Raw genomic sequence first — 23,998 nt, 5'->3', positions numbered from 1 at the left:
CCCCACAGTTCTCTATGGTATCTGTGTGCGCTAGTTTTCAAGCGTGAGGGCCCACTGGTTTTTAAGAGTCTGGAGAGATCTTTGGGTGGTATGATGACAGAACCCCTCTACTTTTTGCCTACCCTGCCTTTTAATAAATCGTTTCTGGGATTATGCCTGGAGGTAACGTGGTATAGTGGAAAGAACATTCTATTTGGAATTGAAAGATCTGGTACCCATCCCAGATCTACTGCATTACTACTTATGTGAACTTGGGCAAGTTATTGACTGTGTCCTTATCTAAAAAATACAGGGTTTAGACTAGAGTCAGCTAAGGTCCCTTTTAGGCTTTAAATCCTATAAGCTATAATCCATCTGACTTAGGTACCTCCTGGCCATTGCCTTGTGACAAAGTCAATAGTGAAGTCAGTCAATCAGAATTTCATCAGTAGTTTTCTAACTTGGAAAGTGCCTGGTGGATACTGAGTGGGCAAGGGGAGTGAAGAAACTGCAGGGATTGAGAGAAATTGTGGTGTAGTTGTAATAAAGGAAAAGTGGGGGCTTACTGTATTAATCATGAAAATTGACATGTATTACTTTGAGTCAGTGAAGTGGGTACTTTTTCTGAGAGGATTGTACCACTAGTCATCAGCAGAAATACGGGGGAATTTCTGGATCTGGAGGCAAAATTGCAAAATAGGGAAAGTTGGTCTTCAGTTCCTCCTTTACTGTGGTAGTCAGCCTTGGTTGGGTACCTTATCACTCAGACCTGCCTTCCCAAGTTCTGCCTCATTCTGTCTCCCAGCCTGTGCAAAACTTGTTATTATCACCTTCTGCTTATTGCAACTTACTTGCATTAGTGGTTCAGTGGAAAGAACAATAAAATGGATGCCCAGAGATCTAGGTTCCAGACTTGACTACCACTAATTAGTTCTGTGGCCTTGGACATAAGAACTTGCTTCTTTAATTTTCATTTTCATTATTTGTAAACCAAGGGAGAGAGGGAGGAGGGTGGGGGGGGTACTCACAGATCTTTATGGCACTTTCCTTCTCTAACAGACTGAGTCTTACTCTAATCTGTGCTGATAGGAACAGGCTAGTTGAAAAGGCCACTCTTTCCCTTTCTTCCCTGTACTAACTGCCTGCTTTTGTTGTCTAAGCCCAGGGAATTCCAGGCCAAATAGGAAGGAAAGGTGGTACTATAGGAGGCTAGTGGGGGAGTGATTTGGGGTAGGAGTGGCTTTGCCACATCCTGTCATAGGTGACTGACTTCCTCTTTGGCCTGTGATTAGGGCTAATGCTGGCTGGAAATGAATGGATACCTCTAGAAGGGCAAAGCCCTTTCCTAGCTTGTTTGCCCCTCAAATTCTAATCTGTAAAGATTTCTGGAGAAATCTGGAGATTTCTGGAGAAAGTTGGCCAGGTATCTTTGGATGCCTCCCTGCCTCACAGTCCAAGGATGTAACCTCTTAAGAGACAGCTTTTGTGAAGTAGTTGGGGAGCTCTTTTCATGGGAACTTGGTATTTGGAGCTGGAGGGGACCTTTGAGATCAGCTAGTTCAACTCTTTCATTTTACATATAAGGAAACAAGATTGTATGAGTAGTAAGAGAGCCATAATTTGAACCCAGTACCTTTAACTCCAGGCAGCTAGGTGGCACAATGGGGCCTGGAGTCAGGAAGACCTGAGTTCAAATCTGTCCTCGTGTACTTATGAACTGTGTGACCCTGGGCAAGTCACTTTACCCTGTTTGCCTCAATTTCCTCATCTGTAAAACAGGGTGGAGAAGGAAATGGCATACTACTCCAGCATCTTTGTCAAGAAAACCTCGCATGGGGTCCCGAAGAATTGAACATGACTAAACAAAAATAACAACAAAGAGGAGGGAAAATAAAGCATTGCTATATATTCAGCACTATTATTGGTGCTATGGAGGGATAAGATCATAGATTTAGAACTGGACAGAACTTTTGAGGTAATTTCTTCCAACCCTCTCATTTTTCAGATGAGGAAAGTAAGGTCCACAGAGATGGAGTGACTTACTTAGGTGACACACGTAGTAAGTCATCAAGCCAGATTAAACTCTAGATCTAGCACTCGCCACTTTGTGATGCTTTCTCTGAAGAAATAGAAGGCAGTCAATATATTGAGAGAACAAGGAAAAAATACACGTAATGACTAAAGGACAAACAATTCCGCATACTATACGATCTAGTTCTGTTCCATAAAGCATTGTGCTAGGAGCAAATGAAACAGTTTTGTCTTCAGGAGATAATCAAAGAGATCAGTAGATAGTAGATAGAGTGCATGGTCTGAGTGTGATGAGACAACTCTTAAGGGCTATAGATGAGCGAAGGAGAAGGTTTCAATAGAATCATAGAACCATGGCTCAGAGCTGGAAGGTGCTTTTGAGATCATCTGGTACAATCCCATTTTACAGATGATGAAACTGAAGCCCAGAAGAGATTAGTGTCTTTCTTGGGCTCACTTAACCAGCTAGTAGTAGAGGTAAGATTAGAATTCAAGTCACTAAACTTCCATGAAATACTTTCATGGAGCAGGTGGTCATTGCAGTAGGACTTGGAGACAGTGTGGGATGAATTGCTGAAGAGGAGTTAGGAAGGCATTCCAAGCAGAGGAAACACATGGAAATGGGAATGAGCATATTATGTTTGGGAGACATTATGGGAGACAATTCTAACTAGAGTGAAGGGCACTGAGGAAAGGTATTGTCTAGGTAAAGCAAGATCAGATTATGGAGGGTCTTAAATGTTGGGCTGAAGGAGATTAGATTTGATGCAGTAGGACACAGAGAACAAGGATTCTTAATCATGGAATGACAGGGTAAAAGTGGTGTTTGAGGAAGATTATTCTGGGGAAAGGCAGTTTGGAGTAGTAGACAGGAGTCAGGAAAACTTGGGATTCAAGTCTCATCTCTTGATGCATGCTGTCTATATGACCATGAGCAAATGAATCAACCTCCTGGTGCCCCTAGTTCTCAGTATCCTAGTTATATTGGTTGATGATTTACAGGTCTGCATCTGTGGATGAAATTTCCAAACTAGGAGTTTTTCTTTTTTCTTTTTGGAGGTAATAGGGGTTAATTGACTTGCCCAGGGTCACACAGCTAGTGAGGTCAAATATGAATTCAGGTCCTCCTGACTCTGGGTCAGTGCTCTATCCACTATACTACCCTAGCTGCCCCCTAAGAGTTTTTCATATGGAATAAATCACCAGTTTGTGCCCTCCCCCCATTCCTTCCCTTCCCCACCTTTCCCCTCCCCCTTCCCCCCCCCCCCCCCAAAACAATCTGGTGGTATTGTATAAGACAGATTGGATTATGGTAACTGGGAAGGGATAAGGGAGTGGAAGAGGAAAGGCTAGATTGGCCTCTTCTGAGAGGCCATTTATTTTGTTTTCTAAAAGGTGGATCCAAGAAGAAGACAACAAGAATCTGAGAATTATAGGATTTAGAGACTATCTAGTCCAGGGGTGGGGAACCTTCCGGCCTCGAGACCACGTGTGGCCCTCAAGGTCCTCAAGTGCAGCCCTTTGACTGAATCTAAACTTCACAGAACAAATCCCCTTAATAGAAGGAACATTTATTTTGTAAAACTTGGACTCAGTCAAAAGGCTGCACTTGAAGACCTAGAGGGCCACACGTGGCTCCGAGGCTGAAGGTTGCCCACCTCTGAGCTAGTCCGATTTCCTCATTCTAGGTGGAACAGTGGATAGAATGCTGGACTTGGAGTCAGAAAGGCTTGAGTTTGAATCCTACCTCAGACACTTAGTAGCTGAGTGACTCTAGGCAAGTCACTTTTCTCATCTGTAAAATGGAATAATAATAGCACCTGTCTCACAGGGTTGTATATAAAACTTTGCGAACCTTACAGTGCTATGTAAATGTTATTAATAATGATAATAATTATTCCACATATGAGGAAACTAGGGCATAGAGATAAGAAGGGACTTGTTCAAGCCACATAGCTAGTAAGTGACAGAACTATGAACAGAATTTGAGTCTCTCAACTGCATTTATGAGCCAAATTGTAGAAAACTGCCTCTGTATATTTATGTTAGCCATGGAGCTCTTAAATCTTTTGTTTCTTCAAAGATAGTATGGCATAGTGCTGGACATAGAGTAAGGATGATCAGATTCAGATCTTTCCTCAGACATTTCCTAGATGGGTGATTGTGGGAAAGTCCCTTGATTTCTCTGGGCCTCAGTTTCCTCATCTATAAAATGAGAATACTTTTAGACCCTATCATATAAGGTTGTCCCTAGGATCAAATGGAATAATGCATACAAAACATTTGGCAGACCTCAAAGCACTATGTAAATGCCAACTGTTATTAATTATTATTATTATTGATTGGGAGGAGGAAATTATTCTTAAGTGGCCTCTTAGAAAGCAAATCCTTTATTCAAGAAGTGGAACTCTTGGATCATAACACCAAAGTACTGAACAATAGATTCTTTGGGGGAGACTTCAGAAACAAGTAAAATCTTTGACCTTGGGACCCTAAAGTGGTCACCTGAAGAGCCCTGACTGACCAGTTGTCTCTGGATAAATTGGAACATGTGATCATTTTTCTAAGGGACAGGACTCCCCCAAATGAGGACTCAAGAATTTACTCAGCAGCCTAAGGGTGAACATGTGCCTTTTACTTGTTTCTTTTTGGGACAGATGAACTGGAGCAGCAGGGGCCTACCTATAACCTGGCATCCCAGAAATTATTTTATTTCCCTCTCCAAGAGAGACCCTCTCATTTTGCTTTTCAACCTTCCACCCCAAATTTCCTGAGTGAGGTATCATTAAGATCTGACTTACACATATAATTTCACTGAAGCTCCATCATTCATTTTCACTTCATCTTTTTGTACCTGACTCCCTGAAGATTCAAAGGATAACTGACATTGATACATGTGTGGCTTCTGAGGTTGCTGCCAACCTTTTCCTTTGTGTCATTTCCCTCCTTTTAAAGTGGAATAAAGTGAGTTCTGATGGGACCCTTGATCTAGGCAATGAAATACATATAGACACAGAAAGAATGTTACATTTTGTCATTTTCCTTAGTGCTTTCAGGGTCTCCTGTGGTTTTTCCTTTACAGAAGTGATAATTATACTAATAACAACTTGCATTTAATATGTCACTTTATATTATGAAGCACTTTTTTAAAAACTGCTTTATGAGGTAGGTAGTGAAAGTATTGTCTGCATTTGTGCTTGAGGAAACTAGAACCCAGAAGGTTAAAATGACTTGAGATTTCAGCCCTGGCCTGATTCCAAGAGGAGTTCATTTTTTGACTGATCCTGTCTGCTTAACTGATGCTGACAATGTTCTTGTGTGACAGGGTGACTGGGTGATTGGGGTGGGAGGTTGGGCAGTATTTTCCTCAGTTTACAATTGGAGGCCTCCCATAAGGCAACCTGATGGCACAGTGAATAGAATGCTGGGCTTGGAGTCAGGAAGATCTGCCTCAAATGTCAGATCCAGACTGAGAAAATACTTAGCTGTTGGGCCCTGGGCAAGTCACTTAACCTCTGCCTCAGTTTCCTCAACTGCAAAATGGGGATAATAACAGCATCTACTTCCCAGGGTTGTTGGGATCAAATGAGATAGTATTTGTAAAGTGCTCAGCAGGTATCTTGCACATAATAGGTGCTCATTAAATGCTTATTCCCGGAGGGTCCCTGCCCTATGTCATGTAGAAAAGACCCTGGGCTTTTCAAGGCCATGCTGATGGACTGCAGTTGCTGACTGATCTTACCAAGTTGGAAGTTGGAAAAATAACAACCTGTATTTGCTGTTTGAGGACTAGCCTAGCTGAATTCAGAGGGGGTGCATTACTGAGATAGCCATAGAGTGATATTTTTTTTTGGCTATAGGAGCTCTCAAAGGAAGGAAGAAAACGAGCATTTATTAAGCACTTACTATGTGACAGGCCCTGTGCTAACTCTTTACAAATATTTCTCATTTGTTCCTCGAAACAATCCTGGAAGGTTGGTGCCATTAGTATCCTCATTTTATAGTTGAGGAAACTAAGGCAAACAGTCTGAGGCTAAATTTGAACTCAGATCTTCCTGATTCCAGGTCCAGAATTCTATATATTGTGCCACCTAGCTGCCCAAGCTAGATTTTAAAACTCCGGAAATCATAGAGTACATAGCTGCTGTTGATGAATTCAAGTCACCTGGTTCAAACGAACTACATTCTTGGGTCCTTGAAGGAAATGGCAGATATGATTGCTGAGACAGTCAGTGATACTTAGAAGATTGTTGAAAATGGGAGAAGTATCACAGAACTGGAGAAAGGAAAATGTCCTTGTTTTCAAAAAATATTCCTAGGGGAAATTCTAGAAAAGATCATTAGCAAGGTGTTTGTCAAATATCTAGAAAGGGAAGGAATTATTTCAAAGAGCCAATATGGATTCATGAAGAATAAGTCAGGGCAAACTAACCTGCTCCTGTTTTGACAGGATCACTAAAATAATAAATGAAGGGGATATAGTTGGTCTAGATTTTAAGCAAAGCTTTTGATGTAGTATATACTATTCTTATGGAGATGCAGAAATAATGATTTATACCCAGATCTACAGTCTCCAGATTAATTTTTCTGGGGATACTTGTCTATTTTCTATATCAGATGAATGAATAAATGAATCAGCATTTTTTTTTTTTTTTTTTTTTTGCTTTGTGGTGAGGCAGTTGGGGTTAAGTGACTTGCCCAGGGTCACACAGCTAGTTAAGTATCAATTGTCTGAAGCTGGATTTGACTTCAAGGCCAGAACTCTATTCCCTATGCCACCTAGCTGCCCCAGGAATCAGCATTTTTGAATGTTTACTGTGTGCCAAGCACTGAGGATACAAATTTTAAAAATGGTACAATATGATCTCAAGAAGCTCATGGTCTAATTAGGGGGGGACAACACATATGAAAGAATTCAACTTCAGGGTTGTTGGAAAGGCCCAGCAGTTTTAAGGGTGCCAGTAGTAAGGTAGATGCCAAGGTCCAGAGTTCTCAGGATACTTTGTCTACAAAGCACAGCCAAAGTTAAGGTCCTTATCCTTAAGTTGAGTGGGCTTCTAGGTCCTTGTGTGCAGCCTTTTGACTGAGTCCAAGTTTCATGGAACAAATCCTTTTATTAAGGGGATTTGTTCTGTGAAGTTTGGATTCAGTCAAAGGGCCGCACTTGAGGACTTAGAGGGTCACATGTGGCCTCAAGGCCACAGATCCCTCACCCCTGATCTAGTGGAAGAAGCACAACATGGACTGAGGGTAGATCAATCAGTCAACAAATATTTATTAAATACTTACATTATACTTGCCCTGGGGACCCAAAAACAAAAATGAAACAGTTCTTGCCCTCAAAGAGTTTACATTCTGTTGGAGAACACACACACACACACACACACACACAAACACACACACATATGTATATATCTATCTATATATACGACACATACAAAGCAGACTCAGAAAAAGCACTACTAACTGAGGGAACAAGGAAAGGCCTGCAGAAGGCAGCATTGAAGTGAGTCTTTTTTTTTTTTGAAAGGCAATCAGGGTTAAGTGACTTGTCATGGTCACACAGCTAGTAAGTGTCTGAGGCCAGTTTTGAACTCAGGTCCTCCTGACTCCTGGGCTGGTGCTCTATCCATTGTCCCTGGACAGACAGCTTCCTTCTTAAAGGAAGCCAGAAATTCCTAGAGGTGGAGGTGAAGAGGGAGAGCCTTTCAACAATGGGGGATAGCCATTGCAAAGGCATTTATAAGGAACAGTAAATAGGGCAGCGTGGCTGGACTTTATAGAATGTGGGGAATAAGGACACTGGAGAGGTGGTGAAGAGCTGTAAATGCCAGACAGAGTTTTTTATATTTGACCATAGAGGGAGCCATTGGAGTTTATTGAGTAGAGGGGTAGTGGTCATATCCGTGCTTTAAGAAAATCACTTGGGCAGTTGTGTGAAGGGTGAATTGGAGTGGGGAGAGACTTGAGGCAGGGAAACTAACCTCAACTAGAGTGGTGATTGTGCAAGTGGAGTGCAGGGCATGAATGTGAGAGATGTTGTGGACACAGAAATGACAAAATGCACAAGTAACAGAGAAATGTGTACACAACCAGTTTGGGCTAATATGGAGATGATACAACTGCCAAATATTGGGGAAAGGGACAAGAACAGGGAGGTGGGGACAGAGTCAGGGACATCTAGGCTGTAATATGAATGACTAAAATCATGTCAGATTGGTTTGAAACAGCTGTATGGAAGAAGTAGGTCTCAAAAGCAAAGCTTAGAAGGAAGAGAAGGGGTATGATTTGGATTAGAACAGAGAAGTTGTTTAAATGTTGGGAGAACAGAGTAATTATAGAATGTAGGAAAGGACTGGCTGCTTTCATGGAACAGCAAATAGGTTTACTAAGATAGGAGGACATTTAAACAAGGGGATTTTGAAGCTACAATTAAACATTTCAGTGTTTTGTTTTTTTTTAAAGAGGCACTTATTAACCTATTGGGACTTGTAAGAAATTGTGCTTGCTTGTGAGAGGGGGTGGTTGAGTGATGATCAAAACAGGTCAAGTAAGAAGGAGGTAGCTGGCAGACAGGTACTTGTAATAAGCAGCAGAAAGCCTCCCGCTCCTTGCTGTGCCTTTTGCCATGTCTGGCTCACCAGGTTTCACACACATACAGAATCACTCCACTCAGAGCCCAAGTTTGAGTGGTTTGGGCTGAACAGCTCTTCTTGTTTTGAGATGACCATTATTTCAGCCCTGCTGTTCCCCTTCTTCCTGGCCCTGTGGCAGAATCTGTGCCCTCTCCCCAACCCCAGACTTCTAGAACAACAGCCCCCCTGTCAGTGTAGTGCCTAGAGCCTGAACCTTGGCAAGGACAGCTGAGAGCAGTGCCGTATATGCTGGGGGATGGCTCAGAAGACTGATGAAAAAGGAGTTTGTAGCCAGGCAGCCTGCTTGTGGTTTTATTTGCTGGTGTTTCTGAAAAGAAGTGACTGCAGGGAGTTGGCTCATGCTTTTGCTTGCAAGGATCCATGCAGGGCAGGCTCTTCTTCATTACAAAGCATTTTTCAATGCCTAATTGCACATGATGCTAAACTAGATCCTGGACAAAGCAAACATTAATATCTCTAGTCAGCTGGCTCAATTCATTAAAGCGTGGTGCCAATGAGACCAAAGCTGTAGGCTTGGGTCTTATCTGAGGTTAATTAAGTTCTATTCCTTGTTCCAGATGGCTCAGTGGACAGATAGATAGATAGATAGATAGATAGATAGATGGATAGATGGATAGATAGATAGATTGGGCCTGGAGTCCGAAAAACCTGAATTCAAATCTGGCCTCAGATACTTGTTAGCTGTGTGATCCTGGGCAAGTCCTCAGTTCCTCATCTGTAAAATAGGGATAATAATAGCACCTACCTACCTCTCATGGCTACTATGAAGATCAAATGAGATAATAGTTGTAAAGCACAGTACCTGGCACATAGTAAGTGTTAATAATAATAAGTGTTAGCTATTATTATTGTTATTATTACTCCATTATTAGATTGTAAGCTTCTTGAAGGCAGGAACTTTTGCCTCTTTGGCATTTAGCACAATGTCTGGCACTAGTAAATTATTTGCAAATGTTTATCGATTAATTGATCACTCCAGCCAGAGGTGTTTGCTATTGGTCACAAGGTGAGCATGCATGGACAGCTTAGCTCAAATCTGTCCTGGTGCTTAGAAAAACAAACTTAGTTGAATGATAAGCCATTTGAGCTCAGGGACTTGGTCTCACTAGCAGAGTATCTTGTATGTGGTAGGCACTCAACTGCTTGTGTTTGATGATGATCCTCTACTGACATGTCATCTTCACATATGATGAATAGCACGTCACAAAGAGAAATACATGGAGGCAATATGGTGTAGTGGGAAGAACGCTGGACTTGGGAGTGAGGATTGCATAGGTTTACCTCCCAGCTAGGTGGTGCTATGAATAGAGTGTGGGAGAAAACTCACTTTCCTGAGTTCAAATCTGACCTCAAACACTACTACCTGTGTGACCCTGGGCAAGTCACATAATCCTGTTTGCCTCAGTTCCTGATCTGTAAAATGAGCTGGAGAAGGAAATGGCAAGCCACTCCAGTATCTTTGCCAAGAAAACCCTGAATGGGGTCATGAAAAGTCAGATATGACTGAACAACAATAACGCCTCCCAACTCTGATACTCACTGGCTGTATGACCTTGGGCCCTTCTTTTTAACTCTCTAAGTCTTAGTTTCTTGAACTTTAAAATGGAGATACTATTTATGCTGCCTGCCTCAGAAAGTTGATTTGAGGAAAGTGCTTTCAAAACCTTAAAGTGCTCTATAAATATATTGGGACTATTGTTTTTTATTCATAATGATATGAGCTTGATGGCCTGATTTTCTCTATATCCTGCGGATGAGGAAAAGATTTTTTTACCAAACAATGGGTAAAAAGGACCCCATAAGATAAATGGACAGTGTTGATTATATAAAATTGAAAAGCTTATGCACAAACAGAATCAATGCAGATAAAATTAGGAGAACAGTTAACTGGGAAAAAATTTTTCAGTAAGTTTTTCTGATAAATGTCTGCTCTCCAAGAGCAGAGAACTAGTCTAAATTTATAAGAACAGGAGGCAATTCCCAATAGATAACGGGTCAAAGGATGTGAATAGGGATTTATTAAAAGAAGAAACCCAAGTTATTAACAACATATGAAAAATATTCCAGCTCACTAATAAGAGAAAAGCAAATTTAAAAAATTCTGAAATGCTACCTTACACCTGCCAGATTGGTTATACCTACCATATAGATTTGGCAAAGATGGCAGAAAGGGAAAATGACAAATATTAGAGGGTATTGTGAGAGTACAAACACAGTATAATATAGTGTTTGTTGAGCTCTGAAATGGTCCATCGGTTTTGGAGAACAATTTGGACCTGGAACACCAAAGTCAGTAAATTGTGCATACCCTTTGACCCAATGATAACACTTAGGCCTACCTCAAAGAGGTGAAAGACAAAAGGAAAGAACCCATATGTCCATGAATATTTATTGCAAAATTTTTTAAAAAGTAAAGACTTGGAAAATAAGGGCATGCCCATCAAGTGAAGAATGGCTGAAGAGATTGTGAGATACACACACACACGTATACATATTTATATATGTGATTATATACATGTACACATACTTATATATGCATATATGAGCATATACACACACACACACATGCACATATATAATGGTAGTCCATTAAATTGTTAACTCATTGGGGTCAGGGACTGTCTTTTGCCTCTCTTTGTATCCCCAGAATTTAGCACAGTACCTGACCCATGGTAATTGCTTAATAAATGCTTATTGACTGATTAGTATATGAATTAATGAATATTATTATGCTATAAGAAATGAAAAAAGTGGCAGATTCAGAGAAGCATGGGAGGATTTGAATGAATTGATGCATAGTGAAATGAATAGAACCAGGAGAACAATTTATATAATAACTAAATATTGTAAAGGAAGTAATTTTGAAAGATTGAATAGTTCTGAACATTGTAGTGACTAAGTATGACTCTAGAGTACTAATGATGTAGCATACTCTCTGTCGCCTGATAGAGGGGTGATGGGTGTGAGGTGCAGGATGAGATATTAATATTTAGGCATAAAAAAACTTGTATGGCATATATATTAATTGCTTTTAGCATGTTCTTCCTATTTATCTTTAATTTCAGAATACCAGTTAATTCTCTTAGTATATTCAGCCACATGCTTTGCCTTGACATCTTTATGCTCAATTTATCTCACCTGCAAGAGGCCAATGTAGTTTTAGGAATCATCTTCATTCATTGGTTCATTATAGCTTCTGTTAAGAATTTTATACTTTTCCAGTCCAAAGAACATTTTGAAATTATTAAGAAAGATTCCATAAGATGAGAGAGATATTTAATTTGTTTTTCATTGGAGCAATGTAGAGTGATGTCATCCATATACATCAAGTCAGTAATAAGATGTTTTAGTTTGACTCTTTCATTAATTTAGAAACCATTCTTGAAAATACTTAGCCACATTTAGGAGAGATGGTAGTGGTTTTAGGCTAGACAGAGCCATAGGGCGCTTAAAATGTTTCCTTGAAAAATTCCACCTTTCACATGAGCTGTTTTTGACATCAGTGTGTTGATGGCATGTTTCAAAAAGAGAACAGTTTTCCACGTGGACATTACATCCTCGAGTGTTTTCACCATGTTTGATTATTTTTATATATTTGTTATACACAACTGAGGCATGAGTGTTGACCTGAGTAATAATCAATAATATGTTTTATGGTGCTTTTGGACATCTTGTTTGATAATCTCCCAACTCCAAATTTCTTTTTATGTCCCTGAGACTTTTTGACACATTATTCTTGCCCTTCAGCCAATGTATATTTTTTAAGTGTTAAAATATTTTTTTCTTTTTGCTATTCAAGCTGTGAATACTTTGTATAAAGTACATAGAAACACAATTGGCTTATGTTTACAATGGTCACTGTTGTTCTCATCCTTTTATAATTTTAGGCTTACATCTGAGAAGAACCTAATAGACTTCTTCGCTATTGATTCGTGTGCTGTGCTGTCATTAGAACTCATAATTAGAGATCTTATTTGACCTTGCTGTTTTCTGGTTTTTAATATCTTGATGATCTTTTAAAAAAATATTTTAAAATTAAAATTTTATTTTTTATGCTTTCATTTTTAAATTTGAGTTTGAAATTTGCTTCCTCCAGCTCCCTCCCCACCTATTGAGAAGGCAAGCAATATGATACCCATTATGCATGTGAAGTCATGCAAAACATTTCCATATTAGTCATGTTGCAAAAAAAAAAAGGCAAGAAAAATAAAGAGAGTGAAAAAATACTCAAAGTTCATCAGTTTTTTCTATGGAGGTGGATAGCATTTTTCATCATAGGTCCTTTGTCATTATCATGGATCATCAGGGTAGCCAAGTCTTTCACAGTAGATCATTATTACAGTATTGCTGTTCCTGTATACAATGTTCTCCTGGTTCTGCTCTCTTCACTTTACATCAGTTGATATAAATCTTCACAGGTTTTTCTGAAGCCATCCCCCTTGTCATTTCTTATAGCACAATAGTATTCCATCACAATCATATACCACTTCTTATTCAGCCATTCCCCAGTTGATGGGCATCCTATCAATTTCTAATTTTTTGCCACCAGAAAATATTGCTATAAATATTTTTGTACATATATGTCCTTTTACTTTTTCTTTGATCTCTTTGGGATGCAGACCCAGTAGTGGTATTCCTGGGTCAAAGGGTACATACATTTTTATAGCCCTTTTGGCATTATTCTAATTTGTTCTCCAGAACAGTTGGACCAGTTCATAACTCTACCCCTGCTTTCCAGTTTTGCAGAAAAGGTGGGGTTTCAGTTACCTCCCTTAATGTCTTTCTTCACACTAACCATGCACAATCTTTTTCTTTTGAATTGTTGCTAACTTCATTATGTTGTATTTTTTACAACCCTGTAGATAGACACCCAGAATTTTTTCCGCTTCTTTGGGAGTTCTGTTTGGCTCATTATTTCTTTTCTTCTCAAGACTCTCTAGTCAAGTTTTTCATGTTGAATTGCTTATTTTGTTCTTTGCACTGCTCTGACTCTCTATATCACCTTAACATTTTAACATTCACTTTTAATTATTGACTAAGGAAATCTAGAATTTCTGATATGCTTTTGTTTTCTGAATTTTTTTCTGCAAATTTCTTTTTTCTTATTTTTTTCCTTTAATTGGGCAATATGACATCTATGTGTGTATGCTAGCTGGATATTGTCATTTTCCACTACCTTTCTATACATTCTTAAAAAACTCTCCCAAGTTGTTTCTGCCATGGTGGTTTTTGATGTCTGACCTTAGTTAAAGGTCTTCATTGATAGCTCCATCTTTCCTCCTGTGATTCTTACCATGGCAGTGACTACCAAATATACTGTTATGGTACAAGTCCTAAAATGGTTTTTTAAAAAAAAAACTTTCTATCAGATAAGACAGGAGAATGTATTTATGATGGTGATAGTAGCTACTAGCCTTTAATAATTACTGCCTTTTGGTATAATTATTCTGCTAGTTGGATTCATGCCATCAAACTCAACAAATACTTTTTCAAATTTTAGTCTTAAAAATGTCCATCTTGATTTCAAAGCCATTTATGACTTTGGTGCTCTTGTTTGTCATATGTTTTGTTGTTAGGTATAACTTCTGGAGTTTTGTGAAGATTTTCAGGGTCTTCAACTTTTCCTTCTTCAGATTTTAGTAACTCCTCAATTTTATCCCTTATTTTTTTTTCAGTCTAGACTTAGGGATGATTTTTTAAAAATGATTGCCTTTCACTGGTCAAAAATTGTTGTTCTGTGACTTGAAGCCGATGGTACCATTGATAAAAAAAAATAGTATGAAATGCCTATAACTGGTGAGTTGTCTTTTCAATTTTGTTATGAAATAGTATTGATACATAATGAAAATATTCATGTCTAAAGTTGATTTCATTTGTATTCATGCTTTGGTAAAGTTAGTGGTGAGTGTCATCTGCATGAAGCATTTCCAGTAGGTGGGGTATTGGTATTTTGGACTGAATCTTATGTATCTTGCCTTCTTGTAGCAACAGAGCATGAAGGAGCACTACTCACTGCAGTCTACTGTGTCAGGCTGATCATTAGGACGGTTTCAAGTAGAGTCACTCTAAAACCCTATGCTGCCCCATCTGTTTATTAGATTCATAGAAACATTTTTATCACATTGGCTGGAATGGTACTCCTGTCAGGGTTATCACCAGAACCCAGCATTTTAGAATCCCCACCAGGCTTTTTATAGCTGTTATACCTGTCTTAGGATACACAAAGTCCCCTTTGTAATATTCCTGACTGGCAGTCTTACTTTGCCAATGTGTACTCCTCCTTCCCCCTCACTGAAATCACAGGTCCATACAAAGCATTATTATTATTATTATTATTATTATTATTAATTATACTTTTCAGGTCCTAGAAGACTTTTAGGCTCCTGTAAAAAAGTGCTTGAAGACTCTTTCCTTAAGAACTTATATGTTTATGGACTTTGTCCTAATGTCTAGGTTATCAGTTATCTGATCTAATTAGTCTGATCTTATGGGATAGAGGTTTGGGGTAGAATGAGGACCCGATCTATAATGTCTCCTTGTTTCCAAAAGATGATTTTATTGCAGAGTGCAAAGTAGGTTAACTCTCACACCACAATTCCTTTTGTTTAGGGTTCAGTCTAGTCACCAAACTGTCACCACAGCCTTGTGATCTTTTAACTGTGTGATGAGCTTAAGGCTCTGACCATAGATAGACCCTGGAGCCCTTTCTTCTCATCCCCAGGGGATCTTGTGGAAGGAATGGTGCTGAAATGATCCTCCTCCTTATCCCAAATCCCTAGTCCTGTTAATTTGCTATATGACTTTGGGCAAGTCATTTTTGCCCTCAGGCAATTCAGTGGCTAGAACACTAGGTCTGGAGTCAGAAAGAGCTGAATTCAAATGTAGCCTCAGATACTTATTAGCTGTATAACTCTGGGCAAGTCAGTTAAGCTCTGCCTCAGTTTCTTCAGCTATCAAATGGGGATAATAATAGCTCCTACCTCACAGGATTGTTGTGAGGAGAAAGTGAGATAGTATTTGTGAGGAGCTGCTTTTAGAAAGCTTAACATGTAAAGCTTAACATACTCAGCAAAGCACTTTGGATAGGCTAGACATTGCTACTCATAAAGGATGCTGAGAAGTTATCTTCCCCATGGAAAACTTTGCTACCTCGAGGCAGAACAGTGGAAGGAACTTGCTCAACTTGCTGCAATTGATTATCTACTTGTATTTTACCTTTTTCAGAATATTTTTTTGGGAGCTAGGCAGTGGGGTTAAGTGACTTGCCCAGGGTTACACAGCTAGTAAGCATCAAGAGTCTGAGGTTGGATTTGAACTCAGGTCCTCCTGACTCCAGGGCAGGTGCTCGATCCATTTTTCAGAATATTCTAAAAAAAAAAGAAAAAAAACCCAAACAAACCCTACTTGATTGCCCAAATCCTATTGACACTTCTAACATTATATACCCTCATCAGTGCCCCAACTTTATACCTCCCTTTCCCAGCTTTGTACCACTTTCATTTGATTTTCTGTATTTTCAACATTATAAGTCATTTAGCCATATTATAAGAGAAATGAGTCTAGCTGTAGAATCTTATTAATGTATATCTGTAGTTTAGCTCTTCCCTTGGACAAGAAATAATAAAGTCCTGATTAAATAGAACTTACATTGCTTTGGGTTAATTCTCTGATATCGTTATTTCTCACTCTTGGTGTTTTTTCTCTGTATTTCCTCTTCTGTAAATTGCTGGAGCAGCTGGTCTCTAAGGTCCTTTCCAGCTTTCAACATTTATAGATACATGGTTGGTTTGTGGACTAAATCAGGTCCCTTTCCACTATGGGCCTCAGTTGTCTTATCTGTAGAATATGCAGCATATATTGCAGGTTATTAAACATATTTTTACAGTTGTTACAGGGTTGTTGTGAGACTTGAACAAGATAGTATATATAAAGTACTTTGTAAACCATAGAACAACATATAATTATCAGCCATTATTGAGTCTTCCATAGATGAGGTACAGGGCATTTATTTGTGAATGTGTATAAAGGTGTATCCAGGGTCATCCCCAAATAGTCATTGGCAGAGTTGGGCCAAACATCCAGAAGTCTTTAATTCTTCTACTATTAGATAATGTAGCTCTGGGCTGCCACTGTGAAACAAGCTACTGTGAAACAAGATGTTAGGTATCTAAGGCAGTGGTTTCTTAACCTTGTTTGTATCTTGGACCCTTTTAGCAGTCTGATGAAGTCTATAGACATCTTCTCAGAATCATGTTTAAATGCATAAAATAAAGTGTGTAAGATTACAAAAGAAACCAGTTATATTGAAATACAAATATAAAAATATTTTAAAAAATCATGGATGGCCTGAAATATGTCTGTGGACCCCTTGGGGATCCATGGACTCCAGGTTAAGAAGATCAGGTTCTTAACACAAGTTAAGAACCTGATCTAAGGTTTTAAATTTTTTGGACTTTGGGAGTTGCTTAGCCTTCTGCTTGAGGAGATGTATTAATGGTCCCTGACTCCTTGGACTGTGGTCTGAGAGGTCTGACATGGTGTGCAATGGGAGGAAGGAGACTTTGTAGCCAAACAAGATTTTTAAAAATGCTCTTAACAGTGGGCCATTAGGTCAGGAAATCCTAGCTCCCCCTGGGATCTAGGGGCAGTTTCAGTGCTCAGGCTGTTTAAATTTAGTCTGGAGAGTATTCCATTCAGAATATCCAGAGACTTGGTAGATTTGACATGCCCTTGTATGTTACAGTTTATCGAAGGAACTGCTGGTGCCCGATACTTTAACAAAACAGCCACGTTTTCATGGGTGATATAAACAACCAGATTCTCTGGAGAGTCCAGCAAAAGCCTGATGAAAGAGTCTTACCACACAGTCTCAGACACCAATCAGCTTTATTGTCTAGGGATTGCTAAAAGCCTCAGCCACTGGGAAACGAAAGGGTTATATGCTCTATGCAAGAGAACCCATTCTGCTTCCCTCTATTTCTCTTCCTATTTGCCTTTTTCCTACCTCTTCTTCTCTCCTCATCTCTTCTACGTGACCCCTTTCCTTCTCTGTATCCCCTCTCTCATTTTGTATCTTTGTCTCCATACTTCTGAAACTTTCTCCTAGACGGTTTGCTTCCTTTGCTTTTTCTGGACTACTCTCACTTTCCTATCATTCTGTCTTTTTTAAATTTTCCCAGTCTGTTTCAGGCAACCCAGAATGTCTTAGGAATCTTTGGAGAATGACTAGTGAGTAAAGACAGAACCTAGTTGTTAAGAATTTTCCTTGAATTTCAGGAGCCAGAAAGACAAGAGGCCTTAAAACCCATTAGGCTTCCCCTGCCCCCAGGGCTTCCTTTTTCTGTAATGACAATGAAACCAGGAACCTTATGCTTTGGAAATGGAAGGAGGATAGTTGTTATGAGATGGAAATAACAACCATTGTGGGAAAATTCCTCATGAATGATGGGGAGTCAAGAAGGTGACACTGTACCTCCCTCTTCTCCCTTCTTTTCTCCTTAACCCCAATCAGCACTCTCTGGTTGTTACTCATCTATACCCTTCTTGACTATTTATAGCAACCTCAAAAAGATGGCTGGGGGCTGGAATATTAGATTCTTCTGATGAATTTATGTGTTTTTTTTTAGAGAAGTGGACCAAAGATAGCCTTTCCATTACCTTCTAACTTTCTCTGTGGGATGTGCTGTATTAAGAGAGAGCAGGGGCAGGTAGGTGGCGCATGGATAGAGAACCGGCCCTGGAGTCATGAGGACCTGAATTCAAATATGACCTCAGACATTTGACACTTACTAGCCATGTGATCTTGGGCAAGTTACTTAACCCCAGTGCTTAGCCCCCCCCCCCCCCCCCCAAAAAAGCTATTCTTAGACTTGGATCCATCTTTCTGAAAACCCAGGGAGGTGATCAAGGGCCTGGGAATTGGGATGTCTGGGTTTTGCTTCTGACATTGTGGGCAGCCTGGTGTAATGGAGAGAATACAGACCCAAGGTCTACCCCGATCTTTGCAATTGTTGTTCAGTCATTTTTCAGTCCTGTCTGACTCTTCATAAGCTCATTTGGGGTTTTCTTGGCAAAGATACTGGAGTGGTTTGCCATTTCCTTCTTTAGCTCATTTGACAGATGAGGAAACTGAGGCAAACAGGGTTAAGTGACTTGCCCAGAGTCACAGAGGAGTTGAAGCAAGTTTTGAACTCGAGAAGATGAGTCTTCCTGACTCCAGGCCCTGTGCTCTATCCACCGTGCCACCTGCCTTTGCAACTAAATACTTGTAAACTTTGCAACTAAATAACTTGTCAACTTGGGCAAGTCATTTAACATCTATGGGCCTCATTTGCCCCATGTGTAAGGTTTTCGGGGTAAAAAGTTGGGCCAGGTGATCTCTAAAGGTCTTTTCTACCTCTGAACTTTTTACGGATGTGTGATTGGCTTGTGGACTAAGGCTAATTCGTTCCTATTCTGTGCTTCAGTTTCCTTGTTTGTAGAATGTACAACATAATCCCTGCCAACTTCTCATACTCACAATGTGAGAAAATGGACATAAAAGTCTTAGCTCTTTCTTCCTGGTTACTGTCTTTGTTGGAAGGGTTGTGATGCTGGATCTACCTCACTGAGTACTCATTTTGAATCTATGTCTGAGGTTTCTATTGAAGCTGAGTTTTGAGGGGCCCCTGCCGATAATGAAACACTCAAGGGATCCTCTAGAAAGGTCACTTAGATCTTTTAGAATCCTCTTTCCCTTCTCCTTCCCCCTATTATGGAGGTTGGTGGGCCAGTATAACCTTGAGAATAGTGGGTCTGTACCAGGACTTTGATTTGCTCTCTTTTGGGCCCTGTAATTATAATAGAAGCTAGGTACAGCTCTTTTAGGTACTCTTCCCTTGATCCTTTCACATTTTGGTCCCCGTAGATGTTAGTGTTATCTGGGAAGCCGTTAGGGTCCTGCTTCTTTTCATTTAATTAACATTTTAATCTTGTACATTTCTGTTCTCTCTGGGGCTAGATTCTGGGACAGGATTCCCAGGTTTTCAGGAGATGCAGAACTGAGCTGGCAGGGGCACTTTCCCCTGATTTCTGGATTAATGATCTCTACATCAAAAGTACAAAGGTTTTTCCAGTTCATAACTAGATTCCTAGGGCATTCTCCAATTTCAGATCTCCCCACCTCTTCCTTCAGAGGTTAGGAAAGGGGAGCTTTTTTGTGAAATCTGACAGGTTTAACATTTTTCCTTTAGTTCAAAGAAACACATACCCTTTAATTATCGGGCACCAGACCCTCCCACCACAGACCTCTCATATAGGGATAGGGGACTGGGCCTGGACCCGTGATGCCATTGATGTAAGGAAGCTCTCTGTGCCAGCAGGTACTTCTCTGCAAAATATGAGAGGTTAAGAAACTTGAATCAGAAACTGATGCATAACGAAATGAGCAGAACCAGGAGAAAAATTTATACAATAACAATAACATTGTAAAGTCAAACAATTTTGAAAGCTGTAATAGCTATAACCAGTTCAGTGACCATCCATGGTTCCAGAGGACTGATGATAACTATCTACCTTCTGACAGAGATGTTATAGTTTTAGGGTATAGAATGAGAATTTTTTCCCCCTTAATTATGTATATTTGTTACAAAGGATTTGTTTTTCATCTCTGTCACTCTGTGTCTTTCTTGATGGGGTGAGAAGTGGAAGGGAGAGAAACTAGATTTCTACTAAACAATTAAAAAAATACAGTGGCGGAGGGGTGCTACAGATGTGGAATGTTATAGTTATCCCTTCCATTTCATGGGGGTTATGGGTGTGTGCTCCTGCAATCTGGAAAATCCACATAAAATTTTTTGGCCCTTCCTTCATACCAGAGAAGAAGTCTGAATTATTAGGGTATTAAAAGATAAAATATGTTGATATTATACAGTATTATATGTATATTTTATGCATTTCTGAATTTCTAAACTTTTTCTGTGTCATCTGCTGGCCTTTGTGTGTTGTCTGTGGCTTCTGTAAAATTCCCCAAAAGTTCTCATTTAATTTCTTATGCCAACTCGTGATATGTAGAAACCGTGATGGGGAAAGTTGAGATGTGGAAGGGATAATTGTATATGTATTTTTAGATAAGGTCACTGTATTGTTAGTTTTTCTTGATAGCTTTACTTTGAACAAGAGACCTCTCCTACTCTTGGGATAATCTGTAAATGTTTGTAATGTAAAAACAAAAGATGTTAGTACAACTTTTAGAGTCATACTTCCTAGAGTATTGCCTTGTTACATGACTCCCTGAAATAATAAGGCAACCACACTTCTGCAGGAACTTATTCTGCTATCCACCAGTCTTTAAGATCTCCTCTGTACATTTTTGGATGTTTTTGGTGATTGCTCAGATTCTAAATTCTTTTCTTTGGTCACAGAGAGTTTGTAGGCATGTTTTTCTTTTGGGCCATTACTTGGATGTAGTGTCTGGATATTTTTGAGCTGTTAAACGTTATCTTCTTCTTGTATAGTGGAATCTGCATTTAGTGGCAGATCAAGCTCTTTACCAAAATGGTTCACAATTGGTAGCAATGTGGGAGTGACTTTTCTGGCAAACCTCTGAAGAAAATGGCCTGTGGGCACTAGATGGTTGGCAGCATGTGAGACCACCACATCAGAAACTGGCCCCAAGGGCTGTCTCATCTGTATACTCAGTCCCTTGCCGTCTTTATTTTCCTGTGGTTTCATCTGTCAGAGCTCTAGAGGGGTTGTAGTCTGGTCTAAGTCAGCAGCCATATTTAGCCAGAATGATAGAGCCAGGGTTTTTTGTATTATTTTGTTGAGATTGGGTCTTTCTCTCTCAGGCTAGAAGCACAGTAGCTCTCCGTACATGTGCCCAATCCCATTTCTAATCATCGCAGAAGGTTTGACCTGCTTTATGTCTGGTCTGAGTCAGTTAACCCCTTCTTAGGCAGCCTGAGGGCCTCCCGCTCCTGGGGGGCTCACCATATTGGTGTCAGACTCAGCATGGATCCTTAATTGGCTTAGCACAATGCAGGTCAGAACTCTGGAGCTGGAGCAGACCACCAACCTTAGCCTCTCCAGTAGCAGAGATTATAGATGTGTGCTACCTGCCCTGTTGATGGAGTCAGTTGATGATGGGCTTGAACCAATGATCAATCCCCAGATGTGGTTGAGATCTGCTCTGGACTTGAAACTTTAATATCTGGATCTTTTTCCTCTTTAAAATGAAATTCTGAGAAAGAGTCACTTATGGAGCTGAGGAAGGCGCTGAAATCTGTCCTCCTCTGTAATGTTTCCATTTTCATTTCCTCCCTTTTTCTCTGTATCCATTGCAGTTAGACAGTGTTCTTTTGGAATAATTTCCCCAAGTCATTATTCTCTTCATAGATTTCTGCAACATTTAAAACCAATCATATCCTAGCCTCAAGATACCTTTCCAGCCTTTTTACATGTTACTCTTCTTCATTCACTCATCGGTCCAGCCAGATTGGCCTTTTGACTATTCCCCACACACAATACACTATCTCTCATTTCTAAGTCATTACACTGACTGTCCTCCGCTGCCTGGATTGTATTCCCTCCCTTCCCTCTCCCTCTTAGAATCCTTAATTTCTTTCAGGATTCAGTTTAAAGTTCTACCTTTTGCATGAAGCCTTTCTTAATCTTTCCTCCCCACCCAGCTTCCAGTGCCTTCTCCAAAAAATTATCCTGTATCTATTTTGTATGTAATACACCCATATTACACACACACACACACACACACACACACACACACATACACATGTATGCATGTATCAACAGACATGTAATGTTTTGTGCACATGTAACCTGAAGGTCTCCAATGTGGAGCATTGGGATTGTGTGTGTGTGTGTGAGTATGTGTATGTGTATGCGTGTGCATGCACACGTGCATGTTGTCTCCCTCTATATAATATTCATCTCTTTGGCGCATGAGCTATTTTACTTCTGCCTTTGTATCTTTAGTACCTAGTTCCTGGCTAATTGGTTGTGTCACCTCTCAACCCACTAGGCCCAGCTGCCTTCCTGGCTACTCCCAATTGTCCTGCTATGGGTTCCATGTGTGCTACCTGTGCCTCCATCAACAGCTCTGGCTTCTTGGTCAATCCCTGTTGGATACCACCTAATTCTGCCTGTCCCTCTTGGTCAACCTGTATCTGTTCTTGCTGCTTCTGTTGCCTCGTGTTTGGAGGCAAGTGGGAAGGGAGAGAGGAATCTGACTGCCACTGCTTGAATAGCAAGGCCTCCTCCAGAAAGCCTCTGTGCAGGGATCAGGGAGGCACCTTAGCTGTTATCACTTACCTATACCCTCAGGGTTTGAAGCCCCAACTTTATTTCCTTGTCCTTTCCACTGATCACAACTCATCAAACCCCAGCCTTGGATAACTCCCAACATCCACCTCCTTTGCTCCTACTCACATGCTGTTGAAAGGAACTGGAGGAAATAATGAAATTGGGCCATCTGGGTCCACTGTAAATTTATGCTAGCTAATTTCAACTGAACCCTTACTTCAGGAAGGCAACCCTACCCACACCAGATGATTCCCTAGCCCACTCACCATAGCCACTGTTCCAAACTTTCTCTTTGGCACAGTGGATAAACCACTGGGCTTAGAGTTAAGAAGACCTGACTTCAAATCTGACCTCAGACACTTACTATCTGTGTGTGTCTGGACAAGCCACTTAACTTTCCTCAACTGTAAAATGAGAATAATGATAACACCTTCTTCCTTCTCTTCTTCCTCCCTTCTCAGGGTTGTTGCAAAGATCAAATAAGATGATATTCATAAAGTGCTTAGCACAGTGCTGGTACATAGTAGGTCCTTAGTAAATGTTTATTCCTTTCCTTCAAGCCTTTCCCTTTTCTTACCCTCTCAACTGAAGGTATTACCTCATACTTCACTGGAAAAAAAAATGAGTTCATTTGCTTTCCTTTACTCCTGTCTTCCTAATCTCACATCTTTCTGATATCATCGCCCATTAGCTCCTCTTCACTGTAGTCACTGATGATGAGGTGATCTTTCTCCTGGCAAGGCAAGGCAAGAAGGTGAACCCTTCTAGATGTCTCCTTAATCTAGCCCCTTTTCTCCAGATTGCCCCCACTGGCATCCTCATTCTTTCTCTAATCTTGAATCTTTCTCTTGCTGTTGGTTTCTCCCCCTATAAACATGCCCAAATTTCCCCCATTCTAACAAAAAAAAAAAAGCTTGACTCAAACCTACTGCATCCACCAGCTAGTATCCTTTATCTCTTTTTTTTATCTTTTCTTAGCTGAATTTTTTGAAAAAGCTATCTACACTTGGTGCTTCTACTTCCTTTCTCACTAT

The 23,998-nt window shown here is 40.1% G+C and overlaps 1 protein-coding gene across 3 annotated transcripts in view; it reads left to right on the top strand.

Moving 5' to 3' along the window:
* SEPT9 (septin 9) overlaps positions 1-23,998 on the top strand; it is a 342,062-nt gene that overhangs the window by 147,592 nt on the left and 170,472 nt on the right. The gene's annotated exons all lie outside the window — the stretch shown is intronic.

This window comes from Vombatus ursinus, unplaced genomic scaffold, assembly GCF_900497805.2.
Source record: "Vombatus ursinus unplaced genomic scaffold, bare-nosed wombat genome assembly UNPS02008996.1, whole genome shotgun sequence".
NCBI lineage: Eukaryota > Metazoa > Chordata > Mammalia > Diprotodontia > Vombatidae > Vombatus > Vombatus ursinus.
This window is presented reverse-complemented; position numbering and strand designations above follow the sequence as displayed.